This window comes from Schistocerca serialis, chromosome 5, assembly GCF_023864345.2.
Source record: "Schistocerca serialis cubense isolate TAMUIC-IGC-003099 chromosome 5, iqSchSeri2.2, whole genome shotgun sequence".
Lineage (NCBI taxonomy): Eukaryota > Metazoa > Arthropoda > Insecta > Orthoptera > Acrididae > Schistocerca > Schistocerca serialis.
The window spans coordinates 265,653,865-265,677,174 of record NC_064642.1 but is presented as its reverse complement, the minus strand read 5'-3'; the positions used below and the strand labels follow the sequence as shown (position 1 = coordinate 265,677,174).

General features: G+C 37.0%; 1 protein-coding gene across 3 annotated transcripts in view; it reads right to left on the bottom strand.

Moving 5' to 3' along the window:
• The window catches only part of LOC126480796 (INO80 complex subunit D-like), a 156,207-nt gene extending 155,265 nt beyond the window's left edge, over window positions 1-942 (bottom strand). Inside the window, exons 1-2 of one of the 3 annotated variants that reach the window (XM_050104110.1) lie at window positions 406-570; window positions 142-299 (exon numbers count right to left, since the gene is read on the bottom strand). The gene's annotated coding sequence lies outside the window, so the exon portion shown is untranslated. Of the gene's footprint in view, window positions 1-141; window positions 300-405; window positions 571-909 lie in introns of those variants that run through there. The other 2 variants (XM_050104112.1, XM_050104111.1) reach the window with 2 other exon arrangements.
• Window positions 943-23,310: the final 22,368 nt, after the last annotated feature.

The window sequence follows — 23,310 nt, the reverse complement described above, 5'->3', positions numbered from 1 at the left end:
CTCAAATCTCGTGAATTGCGTACAAGAACAAAGGCTCCTCAAAATAAACACAGACCGTTCAAATCATAAACATTCACTCTACTTATTTCATAGGAGACAGATAATGACTTAGCCTGAGTAGTGTGACCCATAACAACATACCTGTTCTCCGTTGGCAGAAGTAACAACAAAAACAGCCAGCGCGTACGTTTCCTGATAATGTTAGGTTAAGTGCACTACGCACATAGTCATGTTACCACAGTAAACGCGGGAAACTGTACATAAACTAACATCAGCTTTCTACGGATCCAGTGACTTCGCTGTATTTGAAAAAATATGCACCACAACATTGTACTCCTCACCAAACATGATTTGTTCTTCCAGGAAACATAAAATGTACTGTAATATATACGCGATGATACTTACGAGGATATTCGGTTGATAAGAATCGAATTGATTATGCTACAATCTTGAGATATAAATACACTAATGGTTTAAGACGTAACATTTTACTGTATTTTCAAACACCATAATAAAAGAAATTTCCCGTTTTCTAGTGGAACGGAACAATTGTCATAAAATTTCATCAAAATGGCTACCGCGCATTAATCTGTATGAAGCCTTTAAAACGTGCAAATTCCTTTTGTAAGCAAGTAAAACGGCTTAATTAGTTGTTTTTCGTGGAAAGCTTATATTCTAAAAATACACTTATTAAAACTCAACACTGATGCAGGCATCATTTACTCTAAAAGTTCCTTCATTTGTGACCGAGGTAACTGCGAACGTATCGAATCAAAATTAAGTTTTTTGGAATTGTTTCACGAATTTTGTCGCACAGAACACGTTTTTTCTCTCAAACGACCCCTGAAATTCGAGTTACAGAGAATTTTATTCACTTCTGCGGGGCAAACAGCGGGTTTATTTATTTACCTACAACCTCCTTCTGCACTACATTTCGTCCTCATTGGTGGTTCTGATTTTCGAACATCAACAATACCAGTACCTCAAGGACCGCTAAAGGTTACTTTATATGTCACATTCAAATGATCCAAATTTTCTTTTTATTAGCACCATGTTCGTAGAAAGCATATGTTATATTTATCCAAATCGATCTCAAATTGGTACAATAATCTTTCTATGATAAATCTTATCCGCATTTTAGGACATATGATCTATCTTTGATCTTTGGCGATAGGATTCGTGAAGAATAACAATTAACCTTACTACACAATCGAATTATTCGGAATTTTTCAGTAATAAGTTAGGTAATGCTTCAGGTGAAGTTCTTGATTGTGCAACGTATAGTTTGTTGTCTGCTTCACAATTGACAAACACGTTGCAGCTACCGCACAGTTATTCCACTGTAAATGCTGTCCTCCTAAGTGTCTTCAGTTCATCTCTAACTATTCCTAACTGTTGAAGAATCTTCTTGCACCTGATCCGATCGTCATAATAATCAGCAACACGTATAAACAAAATGGGAAATGTGTCAAAGTTAGAACATCCACTTAGTTAGTCTGTTAATTGTTCCATATATCAAAATCACGGTAAACATTTTCATGTGGACCGTGTCAACAGGACAAATGTACAACACCTTCGTAGAACTACCTAAAAAATTAAAATATTTATTTAGTTGTATACTGGCCATTAACAGGCTTATTTTTTAATGACTATTTATCCCTAATAAATAATATCTCTAAGGTGTAGGAGGAGTTAAGCAGAAAGCTCTTTAACCAACATTTGATAACATTTTCGTTATCTGTCGGGCATTTTATTTCCATGGTAGATTGCAGATTAAAATATGCTACAAAAATGACAATACAGGAAGATGGTGAGAAACACGTACTATTTAAATAATGGCCTGACTCTCTGCTACCAGTTCTTTGAAAAATATTTAAATATTAAGGTGTGCAATAGGCATATGAACACCTAACACCAAATGACGTATGTGTTTAACACGAAAGCTGCTACTTATTTACTGGCCACTTTCACTCTCCAGGACGAAGTGATCTATATGACAACGATATTTTATATACAATGGAGAAGTTATTGTCATTGGCTTACACTGTGATTTTATCTTGGAACTCTTCCATTTGGTCCGTGTTTGCATTGAAAAACAGTAATATCAGAAAACTGAGTCCGCCTTGATGCAAAACACCTCGTTATTCGTTTACTTCTTTATTCTCCCAAACTAGTTTCGGCGACAAATATCACCACATCAGTGGTTTTTTAATCTAAAACGTGCAGAAAATAGCATGTGCTAATGTTTTTGTGTAACCATGCTATTTTCTGCCTGTTTTAGATTTTAAAAATACCACTGATGATGGTGATATTTGTCGCCAAAAACTAGTTTGGGAGAATAAAGAAATAAATGTGTAACAAGGTGTTTTGCATCAAGGCGGACTCAATTTTCTGATATTACTGGATTACACTGTATGCCAAGCCAGCTTGGTACATGGAATAAACCAATTTGGACAAATTATCCATTGCATATAAAATATCTATGTCACACAGATCACGTAATGAAGGATAATGAAGGTGTCGTATGAAAATGGACAAAGCGTGAAACTAGTCAGCTAGTAGATAAATAGTAGTTTTGATGTTAAACGCTTAAAAAGTCTTTACTTCATATTTGAGAGCTGTAAGTTGCAACATACTGAAAACGTTTATAATACAAAAGTGGCTTACTGATCCCATACCGGACTGGCTTTCACAAAGGACTGTCCTCAGAGGAAGCAATATTCAGGCTCTTTAAAAAATTCTGGATCAACTGGACTGTAGAAGGTATCCTGTGACCCCCTAAAGTCTTTGACTGTGTGAAACATAACATGAGAACAAAAACTCCCACACTATGGTATCAAAGATCAATCACTAGCTTCACTAGAATTTCACTTACTTATCAGGAAACAAAGTGTTGCACTATTAGGTGCAGGTGAAACAATAAAATCAGAGGGGAGAACTATTAAGTGCAGTGTTCCACAAGGCTCGATCCCTAGGCTTCTCATCATAGTGTACATTAATGGCTTACCATCATTAAGAAATAACAAGGCAAATATAGTAATGTTTGTTGATGATACAGGTATTTAGATCCATGGTGTGAAATCCTCACACAGATTACAGCTGAAACAATGACACAAATATGCAGACATTATAAGACAAATAGTCTAGAATAAAATCATTAAAAGAAAATTTAAAGCAGTTTCAGATGAGAAATTAAGATAGAATGAATATATTGCTCACCTGCTCAAGGAACTAAGATCAGCATACTTTGCACTAAGAGTTATTTCAGACTATGTTAAGAGAGCAATAATAATATCACAGGATATCGCCTACAGCCACTATCCAATCTCTTATAATATACTCGAAAAATGCTGCAAAAGTGAAAATGTTTTTACAGTACAAAAAGAATTTATGAGATTGATGTGTGTTATTACAAATTAGACATCCTATAGCCACCTACCCAAGACCCTTGAGATATTGACAATCACACATCAGTACATCTACAAAGTGATGATGCTGTAATCAACAACAATGAACTTTTCCAGATTAACTGTGATATTAACAATCACAATGCAAGGCAGAAGCAGTGCCCTCACAAAGATTCAGTAACACTCAGTATGGTACAAAAAGGGACTATCCAGTCTGGAATAAGAATTTACATTAATATCCTACCAAATCTAAAAAAGAACATTGCCAACTCCAATGCATTCAAGAGGAAACTGAAACAATTTCTTCTAAACCATACAGCACATAATTTAAATGAATTTCTATTTGTATTATATTGTGCGAATAAGTAACTCCCCAAGTAAAGTGCAATGTATAATCTTTGTGCTGTGCAAATGATTAACTAAATTGTTCCTTGAGTGAGTTGTTGTTCGTAGTTGCTTTGTGTTTCGATATGGTTGAGATATCCAATATGGGGGTATAGTAATTTGCCTGTATAACTGGTGTCTCTGAGATGGACATAGTTCAGGCACAAAAAGCATGGTCGCTTTTTGCGTTATTTTGAGTTCACGTTTTGCGTTACTTTTTATAATTATGGAAGACACAGTGAAATTGTTATTTATGATTAGTGAGGAGATCCAGTAGTTACAGTGAGAGAGTGAAGTTCTGGAAGTTTCTACATTATGTGTGATGAGAGATTGGCTACAGCAAGCTTACAAACTCCACCAGTTTCTTCCATGTCCCACACATTGCATGCCATTTGCCAGATGTCTCATTCATGTCATCTGCGCCTTGGTTACAGTAAAGGGCCCTATTGTTTTCATCTGCTCAATATGAGATTCAGTAAATGATTTTCGCCCAACAGGAGATCACAGATGATGGGAAACAATTTACTTTGACAGTACTTTAGACAAGGGGGCAACTGTTGTGGGTACTGATATTCTCCTGCAAGTTCCACAGCAACTGACCTATCAAGCACTCAAGACGGTGTTGATCACTTGTTGCACCAAGTCACCTGAACAAAAGCTCAAATAGGTGCTATATCATGAGTGAAGAGGTGACAGAATCCCTTTGGAATTCTGGAGACACTTTCAGGCTATAGTGGAAGTTAGTGTGGTACCTGAAGAGTTGCTACTCCACATGTGTAAACATCAACTGCCTCCACAGTGTAGTTAATCTTGATAGCACGAGAGAAACAGCTCTTGGATAAGTTCTTGTGGATAGCTTATCGTGCACACAGCACATTCTACTCAGCATGTGTAGCGGCTGCAGGGCCACTGGATAATGATGCTCCACATAACAGTCAGCAACTGGAGGCATCAGAAGAACATATGCATTGTTGTCCAACAGTGTCATTTGGGCGAATACTGTGCAGAACTGGATCTCATAAAGATTTACAAACTGTGCTGGAAAAGATGGCCAACCAATTTCAGGCACTGGAGCTTCAGATGGGTTCAGATAGATGGATATGGGCAAAACATTCTACTAATCCTCCAGTTCAGGACCACACTCAAGCTCAAGATGCCTCATTGGCCATCTGTTGGTATCACAGTTTAGGTCTCAGGCTACAAAGTGAGCGATACTGTGTGATTACCGAAATGGCAAGAAAGGTGCACAATAGGCGACACAGACAGTGGCACCTCCAAGTGGTGCTCGTGGCATATGAAACACCACCTAGTAATAGTTTCTAGACCAAAGTGTCTAACGTTTCCCTGATGACCAGAGACTGTGTGGTACTGGGGTGCAAGACTCACACGTCTCTTGCAGGTGACTTATGTATTGTGAGCTTCTTCTCAGGACAGATGGCTGCGTCGACCTTCACAATGTTTCTTCTCTGAAGATTATGTGCTGGTTAGGGAAATATTACTGAACTACTTCTTTATCCATAACATGATTCATTAGTCTCAAAATACTTTTATATCAACTCCGCTATATTTTCTTCTTCACAATAAGACCACTACACAAGTTCCACATGCTCTTTCAAGTCTCGTAAATCAACCCCATCTGGAAAACATTAGTACTTAACACATGCCATTAGAGTCTCTTTTGGTTTTAATAACACTTGTCAAAACAGTTCTTGCTCCTAGCAAGTCAAAGACCAGAGTATATGAGTCTCTAGATAAAAAACATATTTCATTTGTTCCCAGCAGCCACTACTACTTCACTGTCAAAGAATAGTCCTTGATTACTCCTTGTACTGTGCATAAGGCAGGTGCAGCCACCACTTGTTAGTGCCGCTAGACCGCCACAACTTTAATCTTCTCATAACACACACCCATCCTGCACACACATAAACCATGGCACAATAGACACATTTCCACTCTCACACATTCATCCTTAAAATGTCGTGTGCTTGAGACAATGAAATATGAGTGTCTCTAGAATTTACCCCTAAATTCCCAAGGCACAACAAGTATACTATTAATGTACTTGTGGAGACTGCAGAATCAGCTGTCCTCACAAACAGTCACCATTACGTTACATTAATACTTGTTCAATAGATCATGAATATGACATTTCGTAATGATGTGGAACGTGTCAGTATAATTTAAGTTTTCTTTACACAGTGTAATCTTTTATAAGCTTTTTTTACAGTTACTACTTCATATCTAAACATTCATCTACCGAGTAGAAGGAATTGTCATTCAGAAATTCTTTTAATTTGTTTTTAAATGCTGGCTGGTTATCTGTCAGATTTTTAATGCTATTTAGTTAATGGACAAAGATTTTTGTGGTAGCACGATTCACCCCTTTCTCTGTCAAAGTCAGATTGTACCCAGAATAGCGAAGATCACCCTTCTTCTAGTATTGTAGCTATGCACTTTGCTATTATTTTTGAAGTGAGCTGGGTTAATAATAACAAATTTCATAAGCGAATATACGTATTACAGCGATAGTGTGAAGATCTTGAATTCTTTAAATAAATGTCTGCAAAATGATCTTGTGTTAGGTCCAGCTATTATTATGATTACAAGCTTTTGTGCAATGAATACTTTTTATTTTAATGAAGAATTACCCAAAAATATGATGCCATATAAAAGTAATCAATGAAAATAGGCATATTAGGCTAATTTACTGATATGTTTATGACCAAAATATCCAATAACCCTAATAGTATTGGTAGCTGCACCTAAACGTTTCAGGATATCATCAATGTGTTATTTCTCATCAATGCACACATCCAGAAATTCTCAATATTCTGACATAGCAACAGACTTCTCTTCAGAGTCTATATTTATCAAAGGTGTTGTGCCATTTACCATACAGAACTGTATATACTGTGTTTTCTCGAAGTTTAGTGAGAGTCTATTTGCAGAGAACCACTTAACTATTTTCTGAAAGTCATTATCTACAATTTCCTCGTGGGATACCATTCTTGATACTTCTGCAGTTAGAGGACACTGCTAATTTTTGCAGACTATCTGTACTGATAATTTCAACTTTCTACATTCTTCCAGTTCAATATGAGTTAAACCAATTGTGCAATGTCCCACTCTTACCACTACTTAAGCTTTTCTAGAAGAATTTTGTGATTCACACATGAGGGATCACCAAAAAATCCCAATGGGTGATGTTCAGTTATTCAGACTATCTGATATTTGATCAGTGAAAGCATACAAAGCATTTCCAGTTGAAAAGACTTTCTGAAAATCAAACTGACATTTTGTTAGTACTTCGATTTTACAAATATGTGAAGCTACTCATGAATTCATTACTTTTCCAAGGATTTTGGATAAAGCTGTCTAAATGAGACTGGGGAGTAATTGTTAGCACCAGAATACTATTTATCGGTTGGGCACGAGCTTTTAGTTGGCAGCTGGAAATGCCATCAATTCCCTGTGAGCTTTTGCTTTTGACTGAATTTCTTATTTTCCTAATTTCACCAGAAGAGGTGGGTTGAATTTCAGTATTAACAAATTGCATATGTATTCCCTCTCTCATAAACCACCTTGCATTTTCTAATCAACAGCTGTATCCTATTTACTACAACACTTAAAAATTTATTACTAAAAATATTTTCTACTTTTGGTTTTTTGTTAGCAAATTTCTCGTTGATTTTGATAGAAATACAGTCTTGCTGTACTCTCTGTTGCCCTGTCTCCCTTTTAAAAATATTCCATATTCTTTAACTTTATTATGAGAGATGATAATCTCAGGCATAACACATATACTTCTGGATTTTTTAATTAATTTTTTTAATGGAATGCAGTAGTTTTTATGATCTTTGACTATTTCTGCATCATTATTCCTACCTATAAGATGCATTTCCCCTTTCTGTTTACAAGGCTTTTTTCATCCCTTTCGTAAGTCATGGCTCTTTAGATGGTTTCTTAGAACCATGTTTCAGTGTTTTCTTAGGGATAATGTTTTGAAATGTACATGGTATCATGAAATAGGTTAAATTTTAAATTAGTATCAATTTCCCTGTAGAACTCATACCATTCTAACTGCTGCAAGCTTTCCCTGAATTTTGCAGTTATTAAATTGTTAATTGACTGCACTATTCATAGGACTGTTTTGCATTACTGTATTGACCTATGTCATATACTGTAATTAGCTGTGCATCATGATCAGAAAGACCATCTTAACGGGAAAAGGTTTTCATCATCATCATCATCTTGGACAGTTTCCAGCCACTGGCTGGGTCTGTCGGGAACACAAGCCTCTCCATCGTGTTCTGTCTTTCCACCATTCCCCCTCTTCCACCTTCGTCCGGTTCTCTCCTCTTCTCGTCACACATTCCTTCACTCCATTCACCCATCTATCTCTTGGTCTTCCCCTGGGCCTCTTCCCCTCCAGTTGCAGATCAAACATCCTCTTTGGAATTCTTCCCTCATCCATTCTCTTCATGTGTCCATACCACTGCAGTCTTGATTTTTCTATCCTGTTCTGTACTGGTTCCTCCTTTAGTCTTTCCCTCACATACACATTTCGCAATCTGTCTCGTCTTGTTACACTCAACCTGCTCCTCTGGAACTTCATTTCACTAGCTTGTATTCTACTTTTGTCGCTTTTGTGCATTACCCATGTCTCACTTCCGTATGCCAATATGGGGACAAAGTAGGTTCGGTATATAATTCCCTTGGATTTCTGTGGCACCTCCTTGCTCCAAATAAGCCCCCTAATGCATTTGAAGAACTGCCCTGCTTTCTGCACCTTTCATTTATTTCCATTGCGTTTCCCCCCTCACTTTCAATCATGCTTCCCAGATACTTGAAGTTCTCTACCACTTGTAGTTTTTCCCCTCCACAAGTTATATCCACATTTGGCCTATTCTTCTTCCTTGTTGTGACAATTATTTCACTTTTCTTTGCAGAGAAATGCATTCCATATTGTGCTGCCGTTGCCTCCCATACATCTAACTGCTCTTGCACCTCCTTCTCGCAATTTCCCCATAACGTCAGGTCATCGGCAAGAAATGTTTTAGTTGATTAAATTTATCTTGGTCTATAAAAACAGTATCTATAAGTGTGCTGCTTTCCTTTTCTACCTGGGTATAAAAACCAATAACTGATGTCAAATTGAAAGAATCAAGTAATACTTCAAGGTCAAGCTTTCTATCAGACTCTTTCAGAAAATCTGTATTGAAATCCCCACAAACGATAATTTGCAATTTGCTTCCCTGCATTCATCACATGCTGGTGGGCATGCTTCAACTGTCCCCCTCATATTCGGGCAGAGCAGGGAAGACAGTCGAAATCCATCCTGTTCAGTGAGATGGGTAAGCTCTGTGGATTCCAGGACCACTACACAACCAGTATTTTTAGAAATAACTGAAAATTTCTCAGTGGGGGACTTCTAAACAGCTGCCATTATAATACTAACATTATTTAGTTTAAGCTCAAAGGCACATGCTTCTACCTGTATATGTCTCCCTAGACAATTTTTTTTAGTTTATAAATTTTTCACATTATGATAAATTTTAACACATATGACAGCTCTTCCTCTCTCCACAGTGTCTGTACTTATGTATGCTCGAAGTTTATATGCAGTTACACTTACCTTTTCCACATGTCTGATTATATGATGAGATAGGCATAGTACATCTATTCCACCCCCAGTTTCTAGATCTTCTAAACAAATAAGAAGCTCACCTGCTTTATCTTTTAATCCCCTGATGTTCTGATGGAGTGTACCTACATTATTTTTCACTGTACTGTTATGAGAATCTTGTGATATATTAACACTGTTTTTCACTGTATGGGGAATTTTGTGATATTTTAACATCTCTAGTACCCACGTTTCCGAGCTGCTCAATAAACTTGATTTTATTCAATGTTGAATTATTGGACACTGATGTTAGACTAAAAACGAGCTACTCTCATGAATTTCAGTGCCCCACTTAAATATTTTGCTGTAATCCTGGACAGTTCACCCTTCCTTTTCCTACTGAGATGCAGGTTGTGCCTTGTAAAGACCTGCCTACCAATGGCTTCAACAGGAACCAAACCTATGACTGGCAAAGTAGCCACCATATTGACCCTCCTGACAGAGCTGTTCAATTAGGGCCGATCATAACACACAAAAACAGGACCAATCCAACATTCGTATGGTTTGTTGCAGATGATTTTTTTTAGTTTAACAGAAATGCATGGTAATATCATACCAGTTCCACTATGCTGACAGACAATCTGGGTTACAATTTCTAGAGGACACGTTCTAAAGTTGGCACTCTGCTGACAGCACACACTAGACAAATCAGCTGAGATGGTCCCTAAGGCATTCATCACATGCTGGTTGGCATGCTTCGACTGTATCCCACACATTATGGCAGACCAGGGAAGACAGTCGAAATCTACCCTGTTCAGTGAGCTGGCTAATGTCTGTGGATTTCAGGACCACTACACAACCAGTTACCATCCAGCCAGCAATGGTATGGTGGAGAGATGGGGTATCATATGCTGAAAGCAGCTCTCATGTGCTCCAAGAAAGTTGAACCAAAGCGCTCCCTCTGGTTATGGACAGCTTATGAGGCTGATATGGGTGCATCAGTAGCTAAGACAGTATACGGTGAGCCGTTAAGGATCCCAACCAGAGTTTCTCACCTATGTCCCACTGACAGACCAAACAGACTACTCCTGTTGGTACAGCCCTGTTGGTACAGAGGATTTGGGACCACCTGGCAATGATTCGAAAAGCACCAGCTGCTGTGTTGGTCTATTGGTCGATTTTGGAATAACTGTGCTGGGAGGCAGCCCAACACTCAACACAAAGAGTGTGAATCAGCATGAAATTTACGTAATGAGAGATAATTACTACATGCAGTACTGGAATTAAAGCATAGATTCTTGTTGAAACTAAATTGGTGCCATGAACAGTCTTCCACACAGCGTAATAGAAATGCAATGCAGCATACAAATATTGAAGGAGCAAAAATAAATAATGTATCTATGATAACTTTTCTTACTCTGTCGATGTAGATTTTTAGACTGTCTGATTTTGCAGCAAACTTGGTCCTCTAATTTTCTGTGGTTGCTGGTCATACAGTCCATCCACTAAATCTTGATGATTAGCACATATATATTTTAAGATGTCTTGCAGGATGGAAAAAGTTACTGCCTCTTCCTATGATTACAGGAAAAACTGTGAACAAATGTTGCTATAATAAGTAAAAATATTCTTGTGAATATGATAAGTCTTAATATATATTTTTCCTTGCGTTTTATACATAATTAACACTTACTACACACATTGTTGATGCATGATTAAAAATTACACGTCCATTTTGTGTGAGATCTAAAACATATGTACTCTTAGTGAGATTGAAACGAAAGTTGTTAAAAATTTGAATGTTTTCCAGGCATTGCTCTTCTGTTACAAAGATAATTCTAAAAGCCTATCTTTACCGTCCTTTGCAGAAATATAGAATTTTCTTATAACTGATGAGGAAAAGAAAACATTCATAGAAATTAATAATGCACAAAAGGAAAAGGTATGATATTGAGAGCTAGTTGTTTAGATATTACACGCTGCACATCATGCTCACACACTGCACAACCCACTGACAGGTCGTTCACACATCATGCTGCACACAGGCTCTGGATGGACATCTCTGATACCCCATATACAGGTCTCTACCAGGCTTTGTGGTGAAGTGAACACACATTTGAGAGTCTGCAAAACGGGAAGGGCAGCAAAGTATTAGTGGGAAGAATGAAAGTAGCGTGGGTCATGCTGGCTTCAGCTTCAGACAATGAGGTGAGCAATATGGGGGGACACAGGGACAAACTTCTTGCACCCACATAGTCGGCAAACGACGAACCAACTCACAACTCCCTCACATGAGAACATTCAACTCACCTAGTCATCATGTATGCTTCACACAAGAGCAGTTAGAGTTATCAAATTCAAATACACCTGTATTCCTAGTGCTCCACATTTTGCAGGTGGGTAGCTGTGTGGGAATGAGTATCTCTCAAGTGTTGTGCGATGTAGTTCTTCGTAATTGTTCATTGAGTGAATTGTTTTTGTTAGTTGCTTCCTATTTCTTATATGTGAGTATTGTCATTTACCTATAATGTTATAAATAATCTCAAAGTACGATGCTGTTATGTATGTAGTAATATATATATTGTATGTATATTATCTACAGCATTATCATCTCTCTTGAAACTTTGAATATAATATTATATACCCCATATGTATATAGTTTATTGTATTGTTTGTTTTTCGCCATATAACAGTGTATTCTTTGAGTTGTCGTACATTATAGTAAAAATTTTGTACAGAATGTAATTTAGCAGGACCAGATATGAATAAAATCAAATTAAATTATAGTTTTATAGCTGCATATTTCACCCCTTTCTGTGCCAAAGTTGGTTTTACACAGGGTAATACAGATCATTGTTTCCTCTGGTGCTGTTAGTAAGAGGTCAGATATATTTGGCATTTAATATCAAAGACAGTGTGAAGAAAGTCAAATCGACATTTGTCAAATTTTTGGGTTTAGAGAAAGATCTTGACATTGTTGACTAGATTTCACTCTATGCAATTATGAAGGTAGTAATGCGAAATATAATGTGCAAAAGGTTGTCTACAACGTGTTCAGAAATGAGACTGTATTTAAAAGAATCGAAGGATATGAAAGAGAAGCACTATTTGAGAAGAGAATGAAACAGGCTTACAATCAATCCTCCATATCATTCAGTATATACATATACTGAACAAGCAGTAAACGAAAGTAAGGATTAATTTGGAAAGGGAATTAAATTTCAGTGACAAGAAATAAGAACTTAGACGTTTGCTTTTAAATGAGGTGATGCTGAGAGAGATAGGTAATGAGGAACTAAAAGTATTAGGTGATTATTGAAATTTGTCCTCAAAAATAGCTACCAATGACTAAAGTAGAGAGAATATAACATGCTGACTGACAATAACAAGGTAAGTATTTCTGAAAGAGAGAAATTTGTTGACATCAAATATGAATTAAAGTTTTAGGAAGGGTTGCATCGTATGGTTCGTTGTGCTTGGCGTCTTGAGATGGCTGTATGCAGGTGGACAATATCTTATTATCTAAACGAAACATTTATTTACAAGATCACAGAAGTCCTACACTATAGAAAGAATATGTCAAAACCAAAAAGCACAACCAACGTCACACTGAAGTCAACACAAGAAGTTCCTGTAACAATTGACAATATTCGGAGATTAATAATTCAAATTTATAACAACATGAATATACACTGATGCTTTCACATTCTCCCATGATGATATATGTGTGGTGAAGCAGAAACTAACTTTAGGACCAAACAAGCGACTTGAAAGTTCCACTTACAGGCACATATTCTGCCTCCATTGAAGAAAGAGCTGTAATTTACTTTTCCACATCACTGGAACTCGCTGAAACTTCTGTAGAATCCACATATTGATTATTTTGTGAATTTATACCCGCTATGGTGAGTGTCACTATAAGTTTCAGTACTACAGTCCTCATTCTTCTCAAACTTTTTGCCATTCACTATCCACTCTGGTTTAACTTATAAAGATATTGGGTTTGCGACCATCATACAATATTTATCTAATATTCTCTTCAAATATTATGCAACCTGATTTACATGAATATATTGTCGAATTTCTGGATTTTTAAGCCCAGGAAGTAATCATCCCTTCGTTACAGTTATCTGAATACGTTTACCCAACTGTTCAATAAACTTAGCTGTTGCATCAGTAGAGGCTATAGCCAATCCATCATCAACGTAAAACAACAGTACCAGATTGTCACCAAAGAATATACATCGATCTGAACAGCTCTCCCATTAATTACATTCTGTACGAAATTTAACAAGACATTTATAATGGCATTTTGATGCTTGCTTCAAAACACACAGACTCTTCAGTGCACCATTATCAAATACCCTTTGTTCATACATATAGATTTTCTCCTTCAAAATAACATTGAGAAATGCTGTCATTAAATCAAACAGCCTTATACACTAATAATGTTGAATTGCAACATCAGCAGTCCTTTCATCATCTCAGATCTACCTAAAGGGCTAAATGTGTTAACATGATCTATTCTAAAACTCTAACTGTATCATTTTTCCACTAATCTAGCCTAACATCGAATCACTTTATAATTTGTGTTTAACTTTGTAACAAAACCCCCTCGATTTTGAATCAACTTGTTTGTTTTAGATTTGCTAACTAGATCCCTTGTTTTATTCTTCTTCAGAGCATTCATTTCTTCCTACATCGCTTTCTTCCTTTGTTCATAACTTTCTGACTATGTTGCTTCTTTATAATTCTTTGCTGTCTCATAAAGAAGCGTCATTTTCGACTGATGAGCCAGATCTTCACAGCAGCATGATGGTTTCTTCAAATTTCGACATTCACAGAAATTTTGGCTTCCTTTGTCTTCATATCTAGCTTTCAAGTTCCTATCAGTGTGTCCGTCAGTGTCATACATATGGTTGCTGAGCCTTTCGTCAGTTGTAGCTATGTCATGGTTGATACCGTCCTCTCCAAGACCAAAATCTACATCTGACATATCAACAACCCATTCGGTCTTTTCAGTAAGTGGTTCCTATATTTATTTTTATTTGAATTTCACATCTCTGCACACACACACACACACACACACACACACACACACACACACACACACACACACCAACACCCTTTTTTCAGGAGAATATACGCAATACTCATGATCATTATAACCAATGCCATGCCTTTTTGAAGATATAGCAGTAGACTTATTCCATTTTATGTGGACATCCAAGTACAGTATTTAATTTCAAATTCACCTAATTATCAAAATGACCTTCTTTCTTCAAAAATAACTACATTGGACTTTTACCTTTAATTTATGTTGGATCAATTCGATTGAAAGTGTATGTTGCAGCCTAAATTGCCACAACACACAATGCTTTTGGTAAGTATTTGCCAGAGCAGAAGCAAGAACATGCCATCTCACAAGAAATTCTATTTTCCCATTCAGAAACTCCATTCTGCTGAGTGGGATATGGTGCAGTAATTGAATGTTACAGTCTAGTGGAATCAGTAAATTTACTTACATCTTTATTGTGGAACTCGTTGCCACTGTCTGGACGTAATCCTTTCAGAATAACATCAGTTGAGTCTTGTTCTTTTTAATGAACAGTGGTAGCTTTATGTTACAAGCAGTATGTTACCCTGGAACTGGGAACATCATCTTTAAAACGCAAAGTATCGATAAGCCTGAAAATAATTTTCTTCCATTGTTCCACAAACATCTGTATAAATTAATTCTACGGCTTTACTGGATTTAAGCACTCTTTCACTAAACGCCAATCGGTAATGTTTACCATAGATGCTCCCCTCACAAAAGCTGCTATTAGTCGTTGCCTCTATACCACGATCTTTCAAAAACTGATACTCACAGCGTTTATTTTGATGATCCATTCTTTCAAGCCATCTCTGTAAAGCATCATAAGTTTCAGTTGTAATATTTCTGGCTTTGCAGTCATCATATTCAGGTACAAGAAACTCTTTGTAGAGCAGTTGAGAAGGCAGCAGTGGCAAGATGACATAATGTGGTGTGAGGTACCGATGACAGATTGTTTGTTCAGTAAGGATATCGTGAGAAAGACCGCTAAAATAGTTGTTCTACTTCGTGACTGACTGCTGCATTCGGAAGCTGCGCTCCAAACTGATACTCTTGTTATTAATATCGGACAAACTAAACAGTGTATTTGATTGCATTTCATATTAAAGCACCTCTCATTAGCATGCTGTCATTCCATTATTTCACAAGTGTTAATAACCAGCAGAATAGTAAACAGTTGCTAAACAGTTGCAGACGAAGCACTTTGGAGATCATCGGATCGCACCTAACTTGGATGGTGGGGGAAGTGGTTTGATTGTAAGATCATAGCTGGTTCGTCAGTCTTGCCAGACAGACATGTTTATGAAGACAGTAACTGTTCTTGACAGAACAGAATACTGTTGATGACCGTGCAGCTTTTCACTGGAATAAATTATGACTAACTGAAACCCTCAGCTGCCGACAGGTGTCGTTGATATACCTCGATGTGGACAGCTGAAAATGTGTGCCCCGACCGGGACTCGAACCCGGGATCTCCTGCTTACATGGCAGATGCTCTATCCATCTGACTCACCGAGGACACAGATAAATAGCGCGACTGAAGGGACTTATCCCTTGCACGCTTCCCGTGAGACTCACATTCCCAACTGTCCACAATTCTACATATGTAATGTACTTTATAGACATTTGCCCATTCACTCATTACTCGCACACGCTTTGGCGATTCCCGTAAGAGTTTGGGCAACCTGTGCGCATTCACACAGACGAAGGTCAATGGCTGGGTAGCCTTTAACTATATATATGAAGACAGTACTGTTCTCAACAGAGCAGAATACTGTTGATGACCGTGCAGCTTTTCCCTGGAATAAATGATGACTAATTGAAACCCTCACAGGCATGAGTATACGAAGTATAAGATTACAGATACACCAGGAACACAATATGTAGGTACAAGAAGACACTAGTACTATATTAATGCACATAACATTAAACATATTATAAGGTATGTAGTGGAAGAATTTTTTCGATATATACAACAACAGCAAACAAACCATTATGTCTGAAGGTATTTTAAGAATAGGAAAGCAAGATGAGGGCTTTTATACATATAACACAGATGAAATAACGTAAAAAAGTATGTTGAAGACTGCAGAAAAAGAGGATGATGCTAAAATGGGCAAATGAGTACCATAATGTACAATAGCAGAAATTCTGGTGGTAAAAATAATGTAAATAACTGAACATTGTCTTGAGTTCATGTACAGATTTTGTCCACCTAGACATATCAGAACTCTTTAGTATGAATTAAAATAACAAAAATAAACTGATAGGTTAGGAATAGTTCTGCCAAAGAGGTTTATGGTAAATGGAGAGTTATGGTTACTAGGCAACAGAAAAATATGCCAACTATTTATGAAGAGAGGAAAGAGGTAAATTGAGAGGTATGGATTAGATGACAGAAAAGTCAGTCAGTTGTTAGTGAGAAGAGAGAAATATGGTTTGTAGGTGACAGGAAAGTTGGCCAATCATTCATGAAGAGTGAGGGAGGGAAGGCAAAAGGTGACGTGTAAGTTGGTCATTAAGTAATATTTATGGGTGACGTAGTTTCCGCCAACTATTTTATGAAGTAAAAGGAGTAGACATATTGTCGACATAAGACGCAACATTGATGTGGAAATCTCATAAATGACATAAACGTAATAAATAAGCTTTAAACAGGACTACATGTAATGTGAAATAAGAGAGTAATGACACACACTGGTTTTAAATATGAAAGGAAGGTGGAATCTAAGAATAAGATAATAAGCCCCTATATATTATAAAGTCACTTAATGCTCATATGTGAAATTCGGTAGAAAATACACAGTTATTACACAAATAGAGTTCCACTAGTTCTTTTCATAGCAACAATGACACTCAAATCTAGAAGGAATGAAGCAATGATTTGGTAAATTGAGTATTTATGCATTGTTATTGAAGCAAGATTCTAAAACGTTCTCTTGATGTATCTGTGAATCACAGTTGTAAGCTTCCGTAGGTAAGATTTAAAGAGCATAGAAAATGAGGCTGGCTAGTGGTGTGAGTCGTTACCGAACAGTTCAGAGAAAATTTGAGTCTCGTAACAAATAAGTACCCCACTCATACGGTTATAGTTGGTAGGGACTTCAACCTTCCCTCGATATGTTGCAAAAATACTTGTTCGAAAACACACTTGACCTCTTAGCCACAAACAATCCAGAGCTAATAGAGAGCATCATGACTGATACAGCGATTAGTGATCACAAGGTCGTTGTAGCTAGGCTCAATACCGTTTCTTCCAAATCCACCAGAAACAAACGCAAAATAATTTTATTTAAAAAAGCGGATAAAGTGTCACTAGAAGCCATCCTAAGAGACAATCTCCATTTCTTCCGAACTGACTGTGCAAATGTAGCCGAGATGTGGCTCAAATTCAAAGATATATTAGCAACAGCAATTGAGAGATTCATACTTCATAAATTGGTAAGAAATGGAACTGATCCCCCATGGTACACGAAACAGGTCCGAATGCTGTTGCAGAGGCAGCGGAAAAAGCATGTGAAGTTCAGAAGAACGCGAAATCCCGAAGATTATCTAAAATTTACAGACGCTCGAAATTTGGCACGGACTTCAATGCGAGATGCCTTTAATAGGTTCCACAACGAAACATTGTCTCGAAATTTGGTAGAAAATCCGAAGAAATTCTGGTCGTATGTAAAGTACACAAGCGGCAAGACGCAGTCAATACCTTCGCTGCGCAGTGCTGATGGTACTGTTACCGACGCCTGTGCCACTAAAGCGTAGTTATTGAATGCAGTTTTCCGAAATTCCTTCACCATGGAAGACGAATGGAATATTCCAGAATTTGGAACACAAATAGCTGCTAGCATGAGTTTCTTAGAAGTAGATACTTTAGGGATTCGATGCAACTCAAATCGCTTGATACGGGCAAGTCTTCAGGAGCAGATTGTATACCGATTAGGTTCCTTTCAGATTACGCTGATACAATAGCTCCCTACTTAGCAATCTTATAAAACCGCTTGCTCACCGATAGATCTGTAACTACATATTGGAAAATTGCGCAGGTCGCACCAGTGTTTAACAAGGGTAGTAGGAGTAATCCATCGAACTACAGACCTATATCATTGACGTCGATTTGCAGTAGGGTTTTGGAGCATATACTGTATTCAAACATTATGAATCACCTCGAAGGGAACGATCTATTGATACGTAATCAGCATGGTTTCAGAAAACATCGTTCTTGTGCAACGCAGCTAGCTCTTTATTCGCACAAAGTAATGGCCGCTATCGACAGGGGATCTCAAGTTGATTCCGTATTTCTAGATTTCCGGGAAGCTTTTGACACCATTCCCCACAAGCGACTTCTAATCAAGCTGCGGGCCTATGGGGTATCGTCTCAGTTGTGCGACTGGATTCGTGATTTCATGTCAGGAAGGTCGCAGTTCCTAGTAATAGACGGCAAATCATCGAGTAAAACTGAAGTGATATCAGGTGTTACCCAGGGAAGTGTCCTGGGACCTCTGCTGTTCCTGATCTATATAAATGACCTGGGTGACAATCTGAGCAGTTGTCTTAGGTTGTTCGCGGATGATGCTGTAATTTACCGTCTAGTAAGGTCATCCAAAGACCAGTATCAGTTGCAAAGCGATTTAGAAAAGACTGCTGTATGGTGTGGCAAGTGGCAGTTGACGCTAAATAACGAAAAGTGTGAGGTGATCCACATTAGTTCCAAAAGAAATCCGTTGGAATTCGATTACTCGATAAATAGTACAGTTCTCAAGGCTGTCAATTCAACTAAGTACCTGGGTGTAAAAATAATGAAAAACTTCAGTTGGAAAGACCACATAGATAATACTGTGGGGAAGGCGAGCCAAAGGTTGCGTTTTGTTGGCAGGACACTTAGAAGATGCAACAAGTCCACTAAAGAGACAGCTTACGCTACACTCGTTCGTCCTCTGTTAGAATATTGCTGCATGGTGTGGGATCCTTACTAGCTGGGATTGACGGAGGACATCGAAAGGGTGCAAAAAAGGGCAGCTCGTTTTGTATTATTACGTAATAGGGGAGAGAGTGTGGCAGATATGATACGCGAGTTGGGATGGAAGTCATTAAAGCAAAGACGTTTTTCGTCGTGGCGAGATCTATTTACGAAATTTCAGTCACCAACTTTCTCTTCCGAATGCGAAAATATTTTGTTGAGCCCAACCTACATAGGTAGGAATGATTATCAAAATAAAATAAGAGAAATCAGAGGTCGAACAGAAAGGTTTGGGTGTTCGTTTTTCCCGCGCGCTGCTCGGGAGTGGAATGGTAGGGAGATAGTGTGATTGTGGTTCGATGAACCCTCTGCCAAGCACTTAAATGTGATGTAGATGTAGAGGATCTGTAGTAACAGATGATAAGAGCAAGCACAGAACTTATAAAAGACTGTGAAGGGAAATGCCCTAGTTGTATAGGCCTAGCTAGAGCTGTGACCAAAACAAAAACATTGATGAACCATTGTCGTGGCATGATGTTAATGGTGGCATTGTTTATAACACTCAAAGTGAAAAGAAAACATTACATATTTTGTATTTATATCGTAACAGTGTATGAAAACATGTTTACTTAAAATTTGCTTAAAATTATTAGGAAACTAATTTAAGGCATTTTGTATTGTTTTATGGAATGGTACTGGAGCTGTATACTGAGTTTGGAGATGGGAGAATGGACTGACTGTTGTTGAACTCAATGCGAGTTAGGATACTCTGGAGTTTTACAATGCAAGACCACACCATGGCCAACAGAATCAATAATATGTATTGCTGTTGTGGGCTGCTTGCATATGTTCTGGCAAAAGGTGTGAATGTAAAGTTCTTCTGTCTCCATGAATTTGTGAAATGTATATGTGTTGTGCTTGTTTTATTCATAACCATGTGAAGCGGACATCTTTATGATGCATTCAAATATAAATAAGTGTAGAACGGCATGGTGCCAACATAATAGTGAGAAAATGTGTAAAGTGTAAAGAATGTTTCATCGAATACAAAACATGGCAATGGAACAGAAGTTGGGATGTTGTACCAAAAGTGAATAATGATGTAAATTCTTCATGAGAAATATTTTGTTGAATTTAATGGATGGCAATGCACTGATAGTAGCTTAGCTTACCAGCAGTATAAAATTTCTGATTGATTGAAACTTGGCCTGCAGATAATGGATCTTGAAAGAGTATTCTAGAAGAAGTGACAGATTGTGAGTAAAAAAAAGACTGCCAACAACATAAAAGTGCAGAATAATCATACTTAGAAAATATTTACAGTTAAATGAATAATGTAATTAGTACAGACTGTGTAACTCAAGATGAATGATTTTGGAATATTAAGTTGTACACAAATTTATTGAAGATAGCACTTAATTCTTTTAATCACAAAATAATTATGTCTGTGATTGTATAATTTAATTTATAATTTGAAGACGAAAAATATAAATTAGATTCAATTTCTGAAAAACGTTAACAAATCACAAGTATAGTGGAATGATACGGCTCTTGAGAGATGACAGCTGAAATTTTTTTAAAAAATTAGTTTATTTACAAATTTATTGCTGTCTATGAGAATATCTCAATTCTTAGTAATCTCAGAAGGAGAGGGATGTGTGTGTATCCTCTCCCTCACTCTATTTTTTTTACTTGCTGTACAGTGACAACGCAAAACTTTTCTTGATGAACAGCTTTCACAGCGAAATGATAAAGCTCATTATGGCATTGGATGTAGCAACAGCAATTACAATATTGTTTTTGAAAAACACCCACAAGTGCCATCGTTTTCAGTTATTTGATTTATTACTTTTGCTCAGCTTTCTTAATAGAAAATAAGTTACATAATCGTTCTGGACAAAGCCAAACTTCTTCAAAATATCGTTCTGCAAATTGAATACCTGTTCTTCAGTTTGATTTGTTCCAAATGCTTCAGTTTGTATCTCCTTTTTTGCATCATCCATCTTCCTAGAAGTTTCAAATGGTTCACATGTAATGTATCAATCAGATTGATTTGTTATGTGATGTGTCGTACCGCTGACAATGTACTACTCATGATAGCCCAATTAGTTTATATCCACAGAAAAACTGTTACACCTCACCATTATATTTTTTCTCGATTTTTGAAGTCTCTTTGTGGCTATAATTTTTTTAACTTGTCACTGATGTTACACTAGTTGATAACATAGCATAGTGTTTTCTTTTGTTTACTCTAGTACACTCATTTGACTAACCATGCTCGTTCTTACATCTAACACAACCCAAACTTTTGTTTCACACTTTAATGACAAATTGCCTTCTTTGTCAGGCAAAAAGTATTTTCTACGGAAATTTCTTTTATAATGTGATATTTTTTATACATATGCTCCAGATGAAGGTTGATTGTGCCATTGTTGGTCTTTGTTAATCTTCATTTTCGACGTCATTGCTGTAGCAACATTTTCATCATCATGACCTGTTATTGTCAGCTCATAATTTAAACGTTCTTAGTCTAACTTATTGCATGTTTCTCTTCAGTGGTAAATCGTACCATGTAATGTAAATGTAATCAAACTTGTTGGGAAAAGTTTGCAAAACGTCTGTCCGAAGGACACTATCATTTATCAACTTGTCTAACAAAGAAAGACAAGTTTGAACTTCATAAATTTGGCTAGATGGTCTTGTATATGTCTGATGATGCTTCTGACAAAATTTTATGAAATTTATGTCTAAGCAGATCAATATTTTCGTCTTAGTGTACACCATAAATTCTGTGTAGTTTAGCCCAAAGCTCTTTGGTGGGCACAACACAAAGTAAAGGAATCCAAAGCAGCCATCCTGCTTCAACAATAAATCTGTCTTTTCCGGAAATACATGTAACTGAAGAAGATGGGTTTACATCTGTCGAAACCATGGTCAAAGTTTGAACAAAACCAACTTTTGTTGCAACTGTGTGGCTGCTTCGGACTCATTTACTGATCTCTAACCATTGCTGAAGTACAATGTCAGTTAAGTTGAAATATTAGCACAATCCCTTGAAGTGCAGCCTTGTTTAAAATATTAAAAATAAAAATAACAAGGTAAAGGCTCGGTGTCAAATGATAGAATAAGTTATTTCCTTGCTTTTGGAGAGCCCAAGACCATTTAGCAACATCGGTTTCGTAATTGTGTACACTTTCTTCTGGCCTGAACAGCACACCAATCATGCAGTCGAAGTTTCTGTCACACTCTAAAATAGTTCTCTTTATGATTGTCCGTAGACCCCAAATTTCTTCACCAGTGGAGGTTACAAACGTCAAACTTCATGAAAACTTTACCAACCATTCTTTGGTACCATGCTGATAAACCATAAAATACCATTGTAAAACAAACCTTTTACTTAAAACATCACAAAAATACGACAATACTGGAAGGATAATAATATATACTGGGAGAATAAATAACACATGATATATTATTCCTTTGCATACTTTTTGTCTTGTTATAATTGTGAGTGGAATATGTTCTGTGTCTTCTGTTTGAAGTGACTTCTCCTTTATTCAAGAAATAAGACTTATTGGCCACAAACTGTAATAACAATACCTTAATTACTGTCCATCCAGTAGGTTATAGGCCACGCATCAAGTAAAAGATGAAAACGTTCCTTAAATGGAGTAACATTTCTGTTTCTTCATGTTAAGTTAGTCTATGAAATGCATTTAACTACATCGAGTATTTTCACTTGGAAAGTGTAAAGGTAAAGGAGGGATCTAAGAAAGTTTTTCATTGTCCAGAAATTCGACTGAGCTAATTTTTGTTATGGAAATATCAAATGGAAACAGTCCTT